This window comes from Macaca thibetana, chromosome 14 (assembly GCF_024542745.1).
Source record: "Macaca thibetana thibetana isolate TM-01 chromosome 14, ASM2454274v1, whole genome shotgun sequence".
NCBI classification, from domain to species: Eukaryota; Metazoa; Chordata; class Mammalia; order Primates; family Cercopithecidae; genus Macaca; species Macaca thibetana.
In genome coordinates, this window is record NC_065591.1 from 87,265,165 (window position 1) to 87,284,926 (window position 19,762).

The following is a 19,762-nucleotide window of genomic DNA, read 5'->3' on the forward strand; positions in this document are numbered from 1 at the left end:
GAAGTCTCCCCAAAGGAGGCTACATCAGAGGTAGGTCTGGAAGGATGAGTCAGCTTTTGTTGCATGGAGAAGGGGAAACATTTTTCAAACACAGAACCATGAAACAGCATGTGCTGCTTGTTGTGGGAAAAGTGGGAAAGTCAGTGCCATCAGAGGGTAGGCTCTCTGTGACTAGGCGAGGCCAGGGCACATCATGGGAGATAAGGCCAGAGGGTGTAATCAGTTACAGACTGATCAAAGAGACATACGTAAGATGAAGTCCTAACAAAACAGATCCTCTTCATTTTATTCCTGAATGTTCTATTTTTAGTGACCAGATTCTATGATTTTCACTGGCAAAAAAAAAAAAAAAGGTTTTTTTTCCGTTTCCCTGAGAAATTTCACTTCATTCGTTCTTTGAACATGTATTTCTGTATGTTCTTAGAATTCAACACTAGCCCAAAGTTTCTGAGAATTCCCTGTTAGCCGCTTAGACAACTTGGTATAATTCTCTGTCACATCTGTCATGCTTTCCTGCCTTTCCGAGCCTGCGTTGTCCAGGCTCCCATGCCTCCCATGGCGGGGCGCAGACGCATCTCAATTGGTCTCTTTGTGCAGAGCGGAAGGCAGGTGCGAACTGTGATTGATGGCTGGCTTACATGGCCACAGAGAAACTGGCTCTGGGCATTTTCTTTTCTTCTCAAGGCCCAATCCATTCCTTCTACCCAGACTTTGTTGTAATAGAATTTCTTCGAGTTGTTACCCTTGGAATTTTTTATTAAGTTGTTCAGTTGTCAAATATAAACACACTTGAAAAAATATGAATTTGATTAAGATCCTGAGGGGAGACATGATGACTGAAGGCTTGAATAACTTTTGTTCCTTTTTATTTCCATATTAAGTGATGCATCACAAACTATGGTACAGGGCAGTAGTTGTGATGCCAGGTGTGTGTCCTAATGACTAGGAGAGCTTTTGAAAAAAACACCCCCTGGGCCTGATCCACACCCCCAACCAAAGATGTATCTTCAGAGCATGTCTGGGGAGGGAGACCTAGGGAATCTGTGCTAAAATTACTACTTTGCAGACAATGTTGGTATGTAGCCATAGGGGAAAACCTACTGGGGGAAGGGGATGCTATGATAAAAAGTCTTAGTTCCTGTCCCACCACTCCACCATATCCATCTGTCCTGTCCTGTCATTCAATAGATTCTGTTGAACATAGACTATGTGCCCACATGCTCTTAAGCACATGGGACAGATCCAATCACAGTCCTCATAAAGCTTACATTCTAGTTAGGGAGATAAACAGTAAGTAAGACGGATAAGCAAAACATATTAGCTGTTGCTACTTGCCAAGGAGAAAAAAAAATACAGTGGATAATGTATTTACTTCCTTACCTCCTATTCTCAATTTATCCAATCTGGCTTTCATTCCCAGATTTGCAGATTGTTCATTTGTATAGGCCCAACTCTATCCAACTTGCCAAATCTAGCGGGCACATTTTAATCTTTGTCTTGCTTGGCCCCTCTGTGGTATTCAGTATGACTCATTATTCCTTAGGTAAATATTGAGACAAGTACTGTGTCTTTACAAGTTAAAAAATAACTTACTTAAAAAATTTTTCACAACTATACCTAAGATAGGCAGTATTGTTTTTGTCATTTTAAAAGGGGAAAACTGAGGCACACAGATGTGAAATAACTTGCTCAAGTTAACACAGCTAGCAAGTGGAAGAGTGGACATTCTTTTCACTGTCAACTCTCCCTTTCCACACCAAGTTACCCTGTTATCAACCTAGGCTTCTTTTACTCCTTCTCTCATCATTCACTTTCCAACAGATCCAGGCTCATCTTCCTCTGCTAGCCCCTTACATGCAGGCATTCTATGCTCACTCTCTCCTTCCACACTCACTCTGCACCATCTCTTTAATGCCCCCATTTTTCTCTATTGCCCATATCCCTGTGACCCCCAAATTTACACTGTGGGGCCAGGCATCTCTTCTGACTTTCCAACATCGTAATTAGTGCAGGCACTTGGATATCAGGTAGACACCTTTCTTTGTGCATTTAATAGGGGAGTGCCTAATATGTGCCAGGTGCCACATGGTCATAGCAGATATTATAGCGAACAGGGCAGATGGGGTCTCTGGCTCATAGAAATTACTGTCTAGCAGGAAAGGCAGACCAAATGCAAAGATATCCCCAAATGAACTTAAATACTGTCTTCCCTCTCCCCTGAATACTTACTCAACTTCCTGTTTTCTCAATTTCAGTTAATACCACAACCTCGGGGTTGCCGTTAATTCCTTCTTCTTCCTCCAGGCCTAAAGCCAAGTCTATCTCCTACATACCTCTTGACTCTGTTCCCTTCTTGCCATCACCACAGCCTCAGGTACATTTCCCACCTGGAAAACCTGGTCAGCTTTCTAGCTGGCCTCCCTGTCTCCAGTTCTACGTGCCTCTAATCCATTTGCAACACCATTTTTTTCTAAAGTGCAAACTCAATTGTGCCCTCCCCTCTTTATATCCTCTGATGGGGCATCTATCTGGTGACACCCCACCTCTTGTGATAATGGATCTTTTTTTTTTCGTGAGAGCCCAATTCATGTGGTTGGCCCAGCTCCAACTGCTTTCTTATGCACTCCATGCACCTGGCCACAGTGATGAGTTTCAGAATGGGCAAGAAGAGGCCAAGAAGAACTTTCATGTATAAGTGTTGGGAGGGAAATGGTCTCACTCTTGCTCTGAAATACGAATTGTTTCTTTTTCTCTGCATTGGGAGAATCTCTCCACATATGAAGGCAGTGCATGAAAAGAAGCTGACCCAGTCAAGACAGAGCCTTAGGAAATTGTTTGAGTTCCTGGATGATTTAGTTGCACATGAAGTGGGCTTTACTCGTGGACTTTACCAATCACAGGGGTCAATATATTTTCTGTTAGAATCCAGTGTTGGCACTTAATGGCTATGTAACTTTGGATAAATTATTTAACCTATCTGAATACCAATGTCCTCATCTCTAAAATGGGCATCATAATAACATCCACCTCACTGGATTGTAATGAGTTCCAAATGAGTTAATGCATACAGGGAGCTTAGAACATTGCTAAGTGTTAGCCATTATTGTTATTACCATTACTTAGCTGTGTTTGGTCTTGGGTTTCTTTAGCTTGTAATTGAAAGAGTAGCAGCAAATACCAAGTCCAAACTTTGTATCCTGCTTACAAGGCTGATTTCTAGCCTACTCTCCAACGGTTCCATCACAGTCCTTATGCCTCTGTCTTGCTTGTATTAAATTTCCAAAACTCCCCAAACATTTATGCTGTTTCAGACCTTTTTCTAGGTATACAATGTTCTTTCTGCTCAGAATGCTCATCCCCATTCACCTAGCAAAGTCAGGTAATGATTCTAAGCAGCAAGCAGCAGCAACTAAGTCAGGATGCCAGCAGTTTTGGGTCTGATTTTGCCATTGATTATCTGCTGTCTCTGGGCACGACATTTGGGTCCCCTGCATTTTAAAAATGATTTTTTCTTGATTCTCAAATGTACTTCTCTGTGAACAGAGTTCTATAGATTCATCGACAGTCAAGGATTCCTTACTCAGCTCAAGTTTCAGGCGAGGAAAAAATAATAAGGCTAGTGTATTAGGCCATTCTTGCTAGAAATAAATACCTTAGGCTGGGTAATTTATAAAGAAAAGAGGTTTAATTGACTCATGATTCTGCAGACTGTATAGGGAGCATGGCGCCAGGCATCTGCTTAGCTTCTGAGGAGGTCTCAGGAAGCTTACAATCATAATGAAAGGCAAACGAGGAGCCAGTGTATTCTATGGTGAAAGTGGGAGGAAAGAACAGAAAGTGGGAGGTGCGATGCTTTTAAACAACCAGATCTCTCTGGAACTCACCCATCACCAAGAGAATAGCACTAAGCCATTAGTAAGGGATCTAACACCATGATCCAAACACTTTCCACCAGGCGCCACCTCCAAAAATGGGGATTACATTTCAACATGAGATTTGGTGGGGACACAGATCCAAACCATATCAGTTAATTAACTCTCTCTAACTCCCATTGCTGGAATGGAGAAGACAGACTTAAATTACAGCAGGAACAGCTGGCTCTCTAGAGACAACCTTCTGAACAGATAGGTGGTCAGCCCATGAAACAGGGCATTAGGAAGGATGTGCTTCCTTTCTTAGATCTCAAGAAGGGACAAGTGAAATTTCTTCTTGGTCATGTTCCCTGGTCCCCACCCCTGCCTTTCTAAAAACTCAAGAAATTGTTTGAGTTTTTAGAAAGGCAGGGGTGGGTGGGACTCACAAACCCAGGTCCCATAAGCTTCTGAGGTCACGTTTTCTTTGAAAACATTATCTTATTTATTAATACTTTTAATAGAGAAGTACTACATAAACATTCTACCCAATAAAATAATCAAAAATACATCATATAATTTAATGATTTCTGTCTCCGCCATCTCCTTCATTTTCCGCCCCCTAAGGTTACACCTTCCACAGTTTTTTGTTTATGAAAACAACAGCAGCCAAATTAACTTAACTATATCTTTAAAAGCAAGAATAGTTTTCCATTGTCTCTAATGCCTGGCTAGGTTTCCAGAATATTTAAGAATAGTAGTAAAATCAAAATGTTTCTTCTGTATTTCAGTGGGCAGATACTGTCTCTGGGTCGGCATCCCTGAAGCTTTGTTTTACTGTTGGAGATGAACAAATGTAAATAAATTTAAAGCATCACCCCAGTAGTATTTTCCTCATTTAAATTTTATTTCTATGTAAATTTACCTCAGGCCTGGAAAGGTTTGTTTCTGGCCTAGGATAAATGGCTGTTTTATTGCCAGAGTTGAGGCTGGCCAATTTCCCCAGACACTGGCTAGCTCCTGGGTGGTAGAGTTTGGCTGAAAGACATCAATGCAAACATGGTCTCTTTTTCCTTTGCCTGAACTACTATTCAAATGAAGATTATTAAAGGGACCTAAATGTGAAAATGTTATATACCAGCAACATACACATCCCCCAAATGTGTGCACATGGCCTAAATTAGACCACCTAAGTAGGCGGTGTGCAGACTAGAAATTATAAGAAAGGAATTGGGTAATGAGAGGCAGCAGTCCGTGAAGCCAGCCCACCAGCAGAGCAAGTGCAGCATCCCTAGAAGGGTTTCCTAGAGGGAGAAATGGAAGCATGTGGCATAGGAGTGGGAAGTCGCCCCCTTGTTTCTTTCCCTTCTTTCCTGTCAGATTCATTTCCTCTCAACTCCTCTGTAAGAACAATAGTACCTTACTCAAGTCCAGGTCCCATTAGCTTCTGAGGTCACGTTTTCTTTGAAAACATTATCTTATTTATTAATACTTTTAATAGAGAAGCACTACATAAACATTCTACCCAACAAAATAATAGAAAATACATCATAGAATTTAATGATTTCTGTCTCTGCCATCTCCTTCATTTTCCACTCCCTAAGGTTACACCTTTCACACTTTTTTGTATATGAAAATTTGCACATACATATATGAGGAGGAGGATGATTGGTACTTGTTTTTATAAAAATAGAACTGTATTTATTTTTCTGTAGCCTGCTTTTCTTAACAAGACATCATGGAGTTCTCTCTGGGTTCATAGATATTGACCATTTTGTTTTTTAATAGCTGCATAATATTTCCTATTAAAGATATACCATAATTTGAACTATTTCTGTATCAATATACATCCAGAAATAAACAAAAATGGCAGTAAGCATTCTTCACATAAATACTTATGTGCTGGCAATTTTATTTTTATAGGATCAATTTTCAGAATTGGATTATTGGGTTTGCATATTTTTTAATTGAGTAGACATTTCTAGTTTACTTTTCCAAAAGGTTGTAGTAATTCAAGCCTTCCCAGAATATAGGACAGTGAAAATCTTCCCCGGGTTTACCAGTTCTGGTTTTCTTCTTTTTTTCTTTGCCCATGCGATAGGCAAAAATGATGTCTTTAAACTTACTTAATGCTTTCTTGACTACAAGTGAGGTAGCTCATCTTTTCATGGACTTTTTTATTTCTTCTGCTGTGAATTCTCTTATCCTTTGCCTATTTTTGTACTGGGTTGAAGTTGTCTTTTCTTACAAATTAAAGGAGCTCTGTACATTAGGGAGATTAACCTTGTATCTATCTCATCTGTGACAAAATTTTTCCCCAGGACATCTTTGGTATTTTGACTTTGTCTTCTCAATCTTTTAACAATAAGAAAATGTAGTCAAATACCATATGTTGGTGTTTTCCTTTATGGCTTCTGGATCTCTTATCTTACATAGGAAAGTGTTCCTACTTCAACATTATGTAAGTATTATCCTAAATTTTGTTCTAATGTATAATTTTTCACTAGCTCTTTAATTTATTTGGAATCTATTTTTTGTGTACGGTGAGAGTTAAGAATTTCTCTATGTTTTCTCCTGGATAGCCAACTATGTCAGCAGCATTAATAAAATAAACACTCCTTTTCTCATTAACATGTTCCCTTTGTCATATATTAAGTTTCCACATATACTTGGATTTATTTTCTGAACTTTTTATTCTATTTTACTAGTCTGAGTCAATGCCATTATATTTTTATTGTAGTGGCTTTATGAAACATCTGATCCTGGATAAGGCAAATCTACCCTCATGATCCTTTGTTCTTTTTTTTTTTTTTTTTTAACTAATCTCAGATATTTATGTTCCCATTAGAAATTTAAACTTATTTTATGCAGCTGACAAAAATTGGGATTCTATTTGAGATTGCATTAATTTTGGAAGGATTACTATAGTAAAGATAAATAATTTCTATTGAGAAAATGGTATATCTTTTTCATTTGCTCAGAATTTTTTTTTCACATCTGTCAATAAGATTTCATAGTCTTCTTTATCATTGACCCTGTACCTTTCTTGCTAAATTGATTCGTGGATCGTTTCGTTTGTATTGATATTGTGAATGGGTTGTTTATCAAGTTGGCTTCTAATGCCCAACTTGTAATGGCTTGCGCTCTCACCCACATGGTGTCATGACTCCAACCCTTCTCAAAGTGTTGCCCAGCCACTCACAGACACCCACCTTTGTGCTTCCTGCCTGGTCTGTTCTTGCATTTACTGACAGGCGTGTGCTCTCCAGCTCCGACTTTCTCTTGGTGCTCCCTGCAGCTTGGGAAGCCTCCCTGTTGCCATGGCAGAAGCACCATCATAAGCATGATAACACCATTGCCAGACCCCCATCTCCAGGGACTTCTAAAGCTGTACATTTTCCTGGGGCCCGAGTGGTTCTGGGTCCCATAAGAGGCAGGGAGAATGGCCTTTTCCCTAACTCCACGCCACATCTCATCCCCTAGTTCAAATGGCTCTGCTTGTTCTCAGAACCTTCCAAAGTCGCGCTGGCACAGTCCCATCAGCTCTTGTTCCTGCTCCCCCTCAGAGCCTCTCCAAACCTTCCTGGCTGTGTAGGATAGAGAAGCCAGAACAGCTTTTTCTTTCCTCTTAGCTCAAACCCATCCCCACCACCCCCAAATTAAAGTAACGCAGCTTCTCCAAAGTGTAACTTTCCCTGTCTCAAGAGTTAAAAATCTGTGTTTTCAACTCCCAAAAACCTCAGGATCACTAAAGAGCTCCATTCGAGCAGAAAGTTATTTTGCTTATTTAAATAAAACCCAAAAACCTGATTGAGTTTTCCCAGATCAGAGAAAGAGCTATTTTGGAGGCTTCATCTCTGCCAATTACAACACTAAAAACAGCTGGAATCTTTAGAAATATAGATTTTCTCTACCTCTATCCTCTTCAGCAAGGTTTCAAAATTCACAGGTCCAAGTTTTCCCAGGAGCTCAGATCCAGAGTACTGTGGGCTTTGCTCCCACAAGCAGTCTCTGCTGGAAGGAAGTTTCTCTCCAGCTATGACAGGGACTCCAGCAACTAGGTGGCAGAGGGAGGTCCAGTTACTTCTGTGTCTGTCTAGGGGCCACTGACGTTTTTTCATTACACATGATACTAATGCAATTTCTTGAGGCTCTCATATACATTATTGGATTCAGTCCTCATAACAATCCTATAAGATAGAATTAATTTTTCCCCATTTTACTGCTGAAGAAACTGAGGTTGAGAAAGGTGAAGTAAATTGCAGAGCTAACAGTGACAGTGATCTAATTAAAACCTAGGTTGTACTCCATAGTCTGAGCTCTTACCTGTGGTAATATATCTGGGGGACAGGGAGGATCCTAGCACAAACAGGTCATCTGAGTGCCAGTCCAACTACCTCCCCCTGGAGTCTTGACCCAAAGGGCTTGAACAATTCCTTGTGGTAAAACTCAGGGCCTTCCATTTCCCCTTTCTGTCAGATGCATCAACTGACTTCTGAATCTTTGTTATATGGTATTATTATCAGGTCCTTTGCTACGTAGTTTAATTGTTTCTGTGTTACAGTTTAATACATGAGAGCTCAGAGATTTTACAAAATAAAGGGGGCAGGGTATTGAGGTGCAGATTATAAAATTTTTGTTAGGAATGAAAGTTTAGAGTTGGTAATCAATCAGCTATCTCAGTAAATTATCCTTGATAATTTCATTCGTTGTAGTTTGTAGTTTGACTTACATTTAATGTGCAAATGTTTTATATATACAATTTACAAATTGATTTTGATTTCTAGTTTTATAAGAGCTATAAGCTTAAAAATTTATATCCAGTGGTAATTTTGTTCATATGTATGTAACACTATAATAAAAACAATCTACATCAACATTGCAGATTCCCTGAAAATATTTCCTTTTGTAAGGACATTATTTAGAGAAATACTGATACACAGCTTCCCACTGGATCCTCCCTACAGCTCTGTGAGGCATATTTTCTCATTTCTGTTTATAGACCAAGAAACATGGGCTCAAGCAGGTATGTGGACAGGCCATCAGAGCAGATGTAGACAGTGACAAGGCCAGACACAAATCAGGGTCTGAGTCAAAATCTGACTCTTTCCTGGAAACATCTTCTTTTTAGCAATGAGACACTATTTCACACTTTCAGCGGAAACGTTATTTATTATGTCTCTTCTTAGGGGAATGATGTTCAAACTTAAGGATTTAAAAAATAATTCCTCTGAGAAATCTAGTTTAGCAAGGCTGACAAAACAGGCAGCATCTAAGTTAAATTTACTACAAAGGTTAAAAAATGTGTAAATTATTTGAGTGATGTGGTGCACTCATGTGCTTTGCAGATGAAACTTAGGAGATCGCAGCGGGGAAGCAGACAGGAGGATGTGAAGGAGGAGGGCAGGACAGGGTGAGGCAAGAATTAGAATTAGAGTCCAAGTATTCTCATCAGGGAAAGAGACAGAAGGAGGAGGAGAGGAAGAGGACGAGAAGGAGGGAGAGTGGAAGGGGAGGGGAGAGGGAGTGAGAGAAGGAGGAAGAAGAGGAAGAAAAAGAAGTAGAACAAGTAACAGCAGTAGTTGGACTAGATCAAGTTGACAAGCCTGGAAGTATGAGAGCTAGTTTCATTATTTTAAAAAGTCCATCATAAGAATACGTGGGGGTAGTTAAAACATCAGGCTTCTTTGTTTTGGCTGTAATTATATTAACTCGGGGGGGTATCACTGGTTGCTCATGCTGAGTAGAAATTCAGATGAAAAGTTCTAAATGATTTAGATTAATGAAGTTAGAAAAATAAATGTCCTATCCACAAAATCTCATTTGTTGAAAAATAAAATCTTCAAAAACGTGTATTTGTTCAATCAGTAATGATTGTGCATCAGCTATGTGCTGTGTGTACACAAAGATGAGTAACATATTGACCCTCCTCACGGGCAAGTGTTGCATGTGCATTGGGGTGGGGATTGATGACAGACACATGCAAGCATTTATAATTCATTGTGAAAATGCAATGAAGGCATAATGTATAGAGGATTGGGGGACTGGGTAGATCTAAGGAAAGAGGTTCCGGACTTGGCCTTAGAAGTGAGAGTCAGAGAAGGCTTTCTTGAGGGGTCAGGAAATGAGCTAAATTATACAAAATGTGTCAGCAGGGAGGAGAAGGAATTCTGGCCCAAGGGAACTATGCCAGCAAAAGCCTGGAGGTGAGAAACAGCATGGTGGTTGGCAGAGAATTCTGTAAGCAGTTCAGTGTTGCATGTGTATAAACTGTAAAGTAAAAAGATTTAAGAAGTCAATAAGGGGCCAGATATTGGAAGTCACTTGTATAGAGTGACCATAAAATGTGTCATCCAAACTGGGATGCTTTTGAGAATTAAAAGAGGACACTTTATACCATAACCACAGGTTCAAACATGTACACCTGGACATATGGCCACCCTATTTATAGGTCATGTCACAAAGCTTAGACTTCCTCATTGAGTGACAGGGAATCATTGAGAACTTTTCAGCAAAAAAAATGACATAATGAGATTTGAGTTTTAAAAGATTATTTTAAATAATAGATCCATGCATATTGGATTGAAAAAAAAGGAGATATAGGGAAAGCTCTATCTTCTCGATGCATTTATTCAAGAAATCTTGTTTGAGAGCTGCCATGTGTTGGCACTATACAGGGGCCTCTAACACGAACAAAACCAGAACTGATTCCTGCCTTCAAGAGTTTATAGTGTGACGGAAAAGACTGTGAACAATTAAATAACACCCAAATAATTACAGAACTGCAAATGTGGCAATGCTATGGAGGGGTGGTAACCAGTGCTATAAGAACATATGATGGGGGATGAAGAGGTCAGAAATGACTGAAGACAGAAGGGATGAATCTTCTGGAAAGAAAAAGAAGGCATGCAAAGATCCTGTGACAAAAGGTATGCAAGGACTGACAACACAGAAATAAATGGGTATAATTCGTGGGCAGCAAACATTTCTTTATATAGTAACAGATGAGATGCTGTGTTCTAATGTAGTCCTCCCCAGGAAGAACAGTATAGTACGCAGTGAGCCTCATGCTGAGCCCTTCTGACCTGACATGTTCCTCACTGACTGGTTAAATTCACAACACAACCTCTATGCGTCCTAGGTGGAATTAGGAAGCAAATGGGTAGCAATGTCCATCCTCCTCTGGGTTTATCTTGTATATACACTTCACACTGTTATTTGCTGAGCCAGTAGAAAACTGATGTTTAACCACCATCAACAAAAAAACACAAGACTTATTCATCACCTATTTCAGTCTTCAAACCCAGACCTGCCTTTATTGATCAGGCTGGCACAGGAGAGAGCACATCCAGTTGGAGGGACTGGAAGGCTAGTATGGCTGTGATGGGCAAAGCAGTGGGGTTTAAAAGGGAGTGTGAAGCAAGGACAGTCCAGATATACACACAGGGGCCAGACCATAGCTTTGCATGCTATGTTAAGCAATTGTGTTTACATCTGAAGAACAATGGGAAGCCAATGATGACCTTTCAGATCTTCAGTCAAAATGACTGCTCTAGAAAGAAGAGCTAAGTGATGGGTAAGAGTGGATGCTGCCATACCACTAAAGAGGGTATCACAGAGGTCCAAGACAGAGATGATGGTATCTCTGTTTAGGGTGATGAAATAGAGACATTTGGTACTTACCAAATATCCAGTTGTTCCTATGCATTTCCCAGTGTCCCTTGGAATTAAACTGGTTCATGTGACTAGTTTTAGCCAGTGGTGTAGGAGCAGTATTGATGTGTGTCACTTCTGGGTAGAGGCAATAGGTGAATTGGCTCTGTCACTCTCTTCCCTTGCTGTAGTGACAATGGGGATCCTGACTCCCACAGGGCAGAGCCCCAAGATGGAGGAGGGATGCTTGACATGTCTTGAGTTGTCATGAGAGAAACACATTTTTGTTAAGACACTGAGATTTGGGGCTTACTTGTTACCAAACCATAGACTAGCCCCTTTTGGGTAATATAGGTTGTAGATGGTGGAGATAGACAGAAGTGGGTGGGTTTGACTGAGAGATTTTTTCAAAGCAATTCAACAGTCTTTGAATACAAATTTGAGATGGAGCTGTGAGGAAAAGGGAGGTGTGAAGAAAGACTCCTCAGTTTCTAGGTGCGTGTTTAAGTGGATGGTGGCATCAGTCACTGAGATGGAGGACAATCAAGTTTCTAAAGATAGGACAGATGGGCTCACATATCTCCAGAAGGAACATGGAACAGTGAGAAGTGGGTTTTGACCCCAAGTAAAAAAAACGGGTAGGTTTTCAGTGAATACTTATGACTAGTATCTGCTGCTGTCTAACTGTGATTTTAGATAATTTGCTTTATTTAACTGGGTCTTTGTTGCTTAAATGAATACAAAGGGATAAGAACCTATGTCTATATCAGGGCTTATTTAATTCTGAAGCTCAAAATATGTTAACTCAGTAACATCTGGCCACAAAGTTAGGACTGTTTGTTGGTGCTGGACAACGCCAAGAGCATGACTACTGATGCACAACCTATTGTCGTGAATTCTTAGAAGTAAGTGACAAGGGGAGTTTTGTTGAATGACGATAAAACAAGTTGTATTCTTAACCCAAGATTTCTCCCAACTTGAGTACTGTATTAGTTATCAGTTGCTGCATAAAAAATTACTCCAAAATTTAGTAGCTTAAAACAACAAACATTTATTATTTCAGTTTCTATGGGATCTGAATCCAGCTGTGGCTTAGCTGGATGCCTCTGTCTCAAGGTCTCTCATGTGGTTGCTGTTAAGCTCTTGTCTGGGGCTATGATCTCAACTGGAGAAGCATTTACTTCAAAGTTTATACATCTGGTTGTTGGCAGCCTCCGGAGATTTGCTTTCAAGTTCACGTACGTGGACCATAGGGCTGCCTCAGTATGGTAGCTGACTTTCCCCAGAGTGAGCAAAGAAACTAGGAGCACTTAAGACAGAAGTCACAGCATCTGTATAAACTAATCTTGGAAGTCACTATTTTGCCATAATCTTATTTACTTCTTCTGTATTTTCTTTATTAGAAGTGAGTCAGTAAATCCAAGAGGAGGGGATCATACAAAAGCTTGAATATCAGGAGGTGATATTAAGAAGCTACCTACCACTCTGGTGACTTGGTTTATACAGGGGAAAGGACTTATGGATCTATTTGGCCAGAGAGAAGTGCTGTTGTTTTCCTTTCATCAACCACCCATAAGCCAACAAAATCATGGCATTTGCTGACACTGGGATGAATTATGTCAATTCTTGGCTCATTGACATTTTGTTTACTTTCTCTTGAGCTAAGCTCTCCAGAGACTGGATGGCTAGAATTTCCCTACCAAAACACAGGGGTCCACAGGCCACAATTTACCGTGTTTCTGGAGTGTTTTCTTTGATGTTGCCAGATATGTGGTACCTTAAGTCTTATCCTGGGACTTGGACCCTGGAGGTTCTGTGGAATCCCAGGCGTTTGCTCCTGGTTAAAGAATGGGGTAGGTCAGAAGGCTTCCCTTTTAATTAACTAGTCTTTGGGCTGACCCAGGGACAAAAGAGTCCCTTCCCTCCCTCCCTCTCTTCCTTCCTTCCTTCCTTCCTTCCTTCCTTCCTTCCTTCCTTCCTTCCTTCCTTCCTTCCTTCCTTCCTTCCTTCCTTCCTTCCTTCCTTCTTTCCTTCCTTCCTTCCCTCCTTCCCTCCTCTCCTCCTTCTTTCCTTCTTCCTTTCTCTCTCCCTCCCTCTCTTTCTTTTTTTTTTTTTAAATTGCTACAACCCATCTTTGGCTCTTTTTTGTGATATAATATAGTAAGTGATTATAAGCATTTAGATTCTAAAAAGTAATAGCCCTGTGTAATCTTAGCTTAAGCTTTCTGTGACATAATTTTCTTATTTATAAAATGAGAAAACCACCAATGCTTACCACATAGGATCATTATGAAGAGCCAGTTAAAGCATGAAAAGCACTTACAGCACTTGATAAACAAAAGGTACTCAAAAATGTTCGGTATTATTAGTGTTCTAACTCTTCATGTCCCAAGGGTGCTTGCTGTGTCTGAAATGCCATATATCACAGCAGACAAAGCTATGAGAGAATAGAGCAAAGGCAATGATTCTTCCTTCTTTATTACATCCTCTTTGCCACAATAACTCACACATTTTGCCATTTTTTCCCCTGCCCCTTTCTCCTCCTTCTCCTTTTTCTTTTTTCTTTTTTCCCCCTATTTGTGATTTTCATTGATTGTATGGCATAGAATTAGGATTTGAATATTTCTTCATGTTGGATATATGAAAGGATATGAGAAGGATGTGTGTAACATGTGAAGAGATAAATTGCCCTTCTCTTCCATCTCTGCCTGATAAAATCCTCTCTTTCTTTTAAGTCCCATTTTAAATAGCACCATTTCTAAAATAATAATAATAATAATAATAAAATTATCTAAACCCTCAACACATGTGACCAGCAACCTCTCCCTCTCTACCAACAAACTAATTGTATTTTCCTTGAGGCGTTTAACACACTACATTCAAGTTTTAGAGCCAGTGGAATGCAGTTATTGTTTTCAGTATAGCAAAAGACCCCTACACTCTGATTTCTCAAATCACATTCCAAATCCTATTTAGAAAAAGAAGCTCTCGGCCGGGCATGGTGGTTCACTCCCATAATCCCAGCACTTTGGGAGGCCAAGGCCAGCGGATCACCTGAGGTCAGGAGTTTGACACCAGCCTGGCCAACATGGCAAAACCCTGTCTCCACTAAAAATACAAAAATTAGCCAAGCGTGGTAATTTTTATAATTAACAGGCGTGGGTGCCTGTAATCCCAGCTACTTGGGAGGCTGAGGCAGGGAGAATTGCTTGAACCCAGGAGGCGGAGGTGACAGTGAGCCAAGATCATGCCATTGCACTCCAGCCTGGGCAACAGAGCAAGACTCTGTCTCAAAAAAAAAAAAAAAAAAAAAAAAAAAAAAAAAAAAGAAAAAAGAAAGAAAGAAACAAAAAAGGAAAAGAAGCTCTCATTGTAAAACTTGCTTTCCTAACAAGTGGTAATTCATCAGCCACCTTGATGAGCCAGAGGAAAAAAATCCCCTAAATGTCACTACTCAGATGAGGAATGTGATTCCCTGGGGGCTGGGTAGTAGGGCCTCAAATTGAGGCCAGGGTACATTTCCTGCTCAGGGCCCAGCCTCCTGAAATTCTTGAACACATCTATTTCCAAAATTAGAGAGGACATCTCACAGGACAGCTTGGCAGCTTGTAAAGAAAGGGATGAATGCTTCCCAAGGAGGAATTTCTGGGACACCAAGCAACAGAATAGAAGAAAATAGGACAAACAGAATAGTCCAATCGAAATGAAAGTTCAGTTCCCTTTAGCCTGAAGGCACCTCATACAAAAAATGTTATTTATAAAAACATGTGAAACAAGCAGTAAATAAAATCAATGACTTTGACATATCGAAGAGAGAGTCTAACCCTTACCATAAGGATTTTACAAATATGTTTAGTAAATTTATCATAATTTTTAAACCATAAAATTTAATGTTCCTTCTCTTTCAAGTTTCTATCAAGCTCTATGGTAGTAGATGCTATGGTGTCACCAAGCTTCCTTCTTCAGGATGGCACTGTCCCCTCAGCTGTCAGGAGTGCTGCCTGCTGACTACTCACAGCCGAGTGAGGAATTACCCTTAGTACAATGGAGATGCCTCACCTGGATGCATAAAGTTATGCGCTCTCCCTATGGGCACCTTGCACCCAATGACCAGTTGGCATGGGGGTATAAAGGACTGCCATCTGGGCTCAATTCAGTCATTCTAAAGGGTCATCCCTGCTCTAAAGCACCCTGAGGGTAGAACTGAAGCTTTTGCTGCAACTGAATTGCAGTTCAACTTCTCTCTCTACCTGTTCCTGCTGCACTTCCTCCCTCAAAGGCACTGTTAAAGCTCCTGCATGCAAATCTCTGCCTCACAGTCTGTTTCCCAGGGAACCCAATCAAACCCCTCCATTTTATCTGATATAATATTTAATAAAGAAATTTGCAATGTCTCCCAAAGCTGTGCTGACATCTTTCATTCATTACTTCTTTTAATCTGCATGACAATCCCATCAGTAGTATTTTTATTCCCATTTGATAGTTGAGGAAGTTGAGACTCAGCAAAGTTTAATAATTGCTCTATGTGGCCTAGCTACTAAGCAGTAGAATCATACCTCAAACCTAAGTGAGGATTAAATGAGATCACATCCTCAAATGTGATGGTGCCTGGTGCAAGGTAAGTGTTTAGTAAATGGTAATAGCATTATTATTATAAGGCAGGTCTAACCAGAGATTTTCACAATCTGGACCATTTATCAAGAGTTAGAACATATAAACACACTTCAATAGACAAGCCCACATAACATACAAATCCAAATCTCAGAGGTTATCTTAGAATGTTATGAGAAATGAGTAGGCAATGGCCAAAAGAGATGATTACATTTTGAGTGACAATAAAGTCAGCTGTTTATCTTGTCACAGAGGCATGTAGGTTGCTTAGGCAATAAACAGATTGATGCTGGAGATGTAATATCTTGAAAAGCAGCTAGGTTTTAAAATACAAGCTGATTCACTGAGTAACATTCTTCCTAGACCCTCACACAGAGTTTTGCATTGAGTATTGCTTCAGTCAATGTTTGTTAAGTGCTTGCATCTGGTTGCTGGCAAAATTCACTTGCCCAGTTCAGAAGCAAATAATAAATATTTCTGTTAATTATAATGAATATTGTATAAGCATCCATATTGTGCTCAGTGCTTTATTTATTTCACGCAGAGTTGAGGACTATACTACATTCAGAAGCTCAATTTGAGCCTTTCTTATTGAATTTTAACAAAATAAGAAGCCCATATTTAAATTGATGCTGCTAATGTGAGAAGACTATATTTCATATCAGATTTAGTGAAGTGACTAATGGATTCCCCATAGCTAGGAGTCTACCCTCTCATCATCTTGACGGATAGCCATATACACTTGATACAACTACCAGTGCCCAGGTGGCAGGTCCAGAGCAAGGCTGCCTGACAGGTTTCTCCACATGACTAGGTGAAACCAGTTTAATTTCCTCTGGTTCTGTTGATGTCTTCTGGTGGGAGTTAGTCCAGGCAAATCAAGCTGCTTACTGAGTTCCTTACCTTAGTGCTGATCACATTCTACCCTTGGGAGGGAGAGAACCAAGAAGAAGCTAAGATTCCAAGTGCTCCAACAGCTTAGGTAATTTGTCTGGGAAACAACTAGAAAATATTGGATTGTCACAAATTCATTTTGTGACAGAGATTATAAGAGTTTATATTAATTCAGAGATGAGAGAGAATAGTTTGGGATAGGGGTATCTGGAGGAGATTCTTGTGATGCCTCCATCGCCCCAAGGATTTACTTATTTTTTTCCACAAGGTTTGATTAAGCAATTTCTATTTCCCAGAACCCCTGCCCATTAAAGAAGATTCAGACAATAAACATAGTCTCTGCTTATAGTGGCTGACAGTTTAGGACAGAAAGAGAAATTAAAAGGAAATTACAACTATAGTAATGTGGTTAAATGGTAAAATAGAGGTATGAACAAGATGCCTAGAAAACATAGAAGAGGAAGCACTTCACTCTGCCTTGAGGGGCCAGGAAGATTTCTAGTAAAAGGTGATACCTGAGCAGAGGCTCAAAAAATGAGTAGGCATTCATAAGATCAACAAAATAGAAAGGGCATTCCAGGTAGTACAAATAGCAAGTACTATGTAACACAAGTTTTTTAAAAAAGGAGAGAATATTGGGCAAACTACAGGTAATTCAGTGCTGTCAGTGTAGGTGGTATGGGGCATTGCACAGAGGAGGGTTTCTCAGTTTTGAAACTATTGCCATAGACATTGAAATGTCTACAGGGCTAGACATTTTTGTTGGGGTGAGGGCTATCCTGTGTATAGTAGGATGTTTCGCAGCATCCCTGACCTCCACCCACTAGATACCAGTAGTATCCTTCCCTTCCCACCCCTACAACTGTGACAACCAAAAATGTCTCCAAACTGAGGGACAAATTGCCCACAGTTGAGAACCACTGAAATAGAGCAGGATGAGATGGTAAAGGGGATGTCAGAGATACCATGGGGGAATATGTGCACCATGCTAAAGAGTTTAGACTTGTATTAATTCATCCAACTGTTCGTTCACTCAACAAATAATGAATGTTAAATGTATGCCAGCCAGTGTTCCGGGTGCCTAGGATTTAGCAGTGAACAAAATAGACAAATCTCTGGCTTTCTATGGCTTATGTTCTACTGATAAGCAATAAACAATAAACTCAATATATTAGTGGATACAATTGTATATTTTAAGATGATAATGCTATGGGAAAAAGGGAGATAGGAGTTTTACCGTGGGAGACAGATAGCAATTCTCAATATGGTAATCACTATCAGGGGGAAAAGTATGTTTTATTTCACTAAATAAAAGGACTTTCTAGTATATTTTATCTACAGGCAAGTAATTACAGATTCATATATTATTAGAAAATCCAGTCTTTTCTATTTAATATGGATTGGATTACTCACCCCTCTTATGGTTCATGAGGAGAGAACAAATTTCAAATGGCTCATTCATTAATTCATTAGTTCAACACTTAAGAAGAAGCTAGCAACCACTGTGCCACACACTGGGGATGGATAAAAGATAAATGTCGTACAGTTTCTGCCTACAAGGCTCTCACAGGAGTGCTCTCATGTAAATTATGATTATTGTAATATACGATTGAGGTATAATGGATGTATATTCAAATGCTCAGAGAATCCAGAGAAAGAGTGGACATGCCTAGGGATAAGGAGAAGGCTTCACAGAGGAGCTGTCATTTGAAATGGGGCTGGAAGGATGAGGAAAAGTTTGCCTGGAAAAGAAATATCAAAAGAGAATTCCAGGCCAAGGTGTGAAGACATGAGAAATTATATCCATAGGTATAAAAACCCTGAAATCAGTTTAAAACGGATCTTTCTTCAGTCTCATGATATCTGAGTTGTTTTCTTTATCCTTCCTGGTTCCCTGATCTGGAATTTCTGGGGTCTAGTTGTACCAGTTTCTTACCTGTGCAGTGAAAGGTTGGATGAGATGATCTCTAAAGTTCCTTTCAGCTGGAATATTCTATGATCCTATGATTCCATGATTTTATTCTTGTTCCCACTTTTTCAGAGGTTAATTCCTACTGTTTCCAAGTCATTCTTTATCTCCTTTTGTACTTTCTTTTTTCATTTATCTTAGACAAATTCTCTCATTCACTGTCCTTACCACATCGAAACAGCATCAACCTGTTTATTGCCTATTGTTTTCTTGACAGATTGACTATCTCTAAGAGATTATTTGAACAATGCATATTTATCTTTAGGGCACTAATACTTAAGTGAATACTTTCCAAAGGCCAAAAGGGAGTAAGAGTAAATACACCTCTGCTAGGGATTTTTGGCAGAGTCAAATTATCAATTAATTGAATATTTATTTAGCTTTTCCCATGAGCCAGCAGTATGCGTGGCACAGAAAAGTTTATAGGTAAGGGCAAAAAACAATACCTTCCATTAAGGCGTTATAGCCCTCTAGGGGAGGAAGGTAAATACATAATAAATATAATGCAAAAAGAAGCAATCATAGCTAATTTAATGCAAAAGATAACTCGGAGTATAAGATGCAAAGAAATGTGCATAAAGCAAATTATTTGAAGTGTGCAGTAAAAGCATAATAAATTTTTATTAGATAACTGACAATCATGGATTCTTTGATAGGTGAAAGACAGAGGTACAGTTCTCTCAAACTTCTCTGCTCAAAGAAATGAAAAGGAAAACAAAACAAAAAAAATGCTAGGAGTAGAAACCACCTGACCTTTTAAAAAAGGTTCTGGAAAGAGGATGAA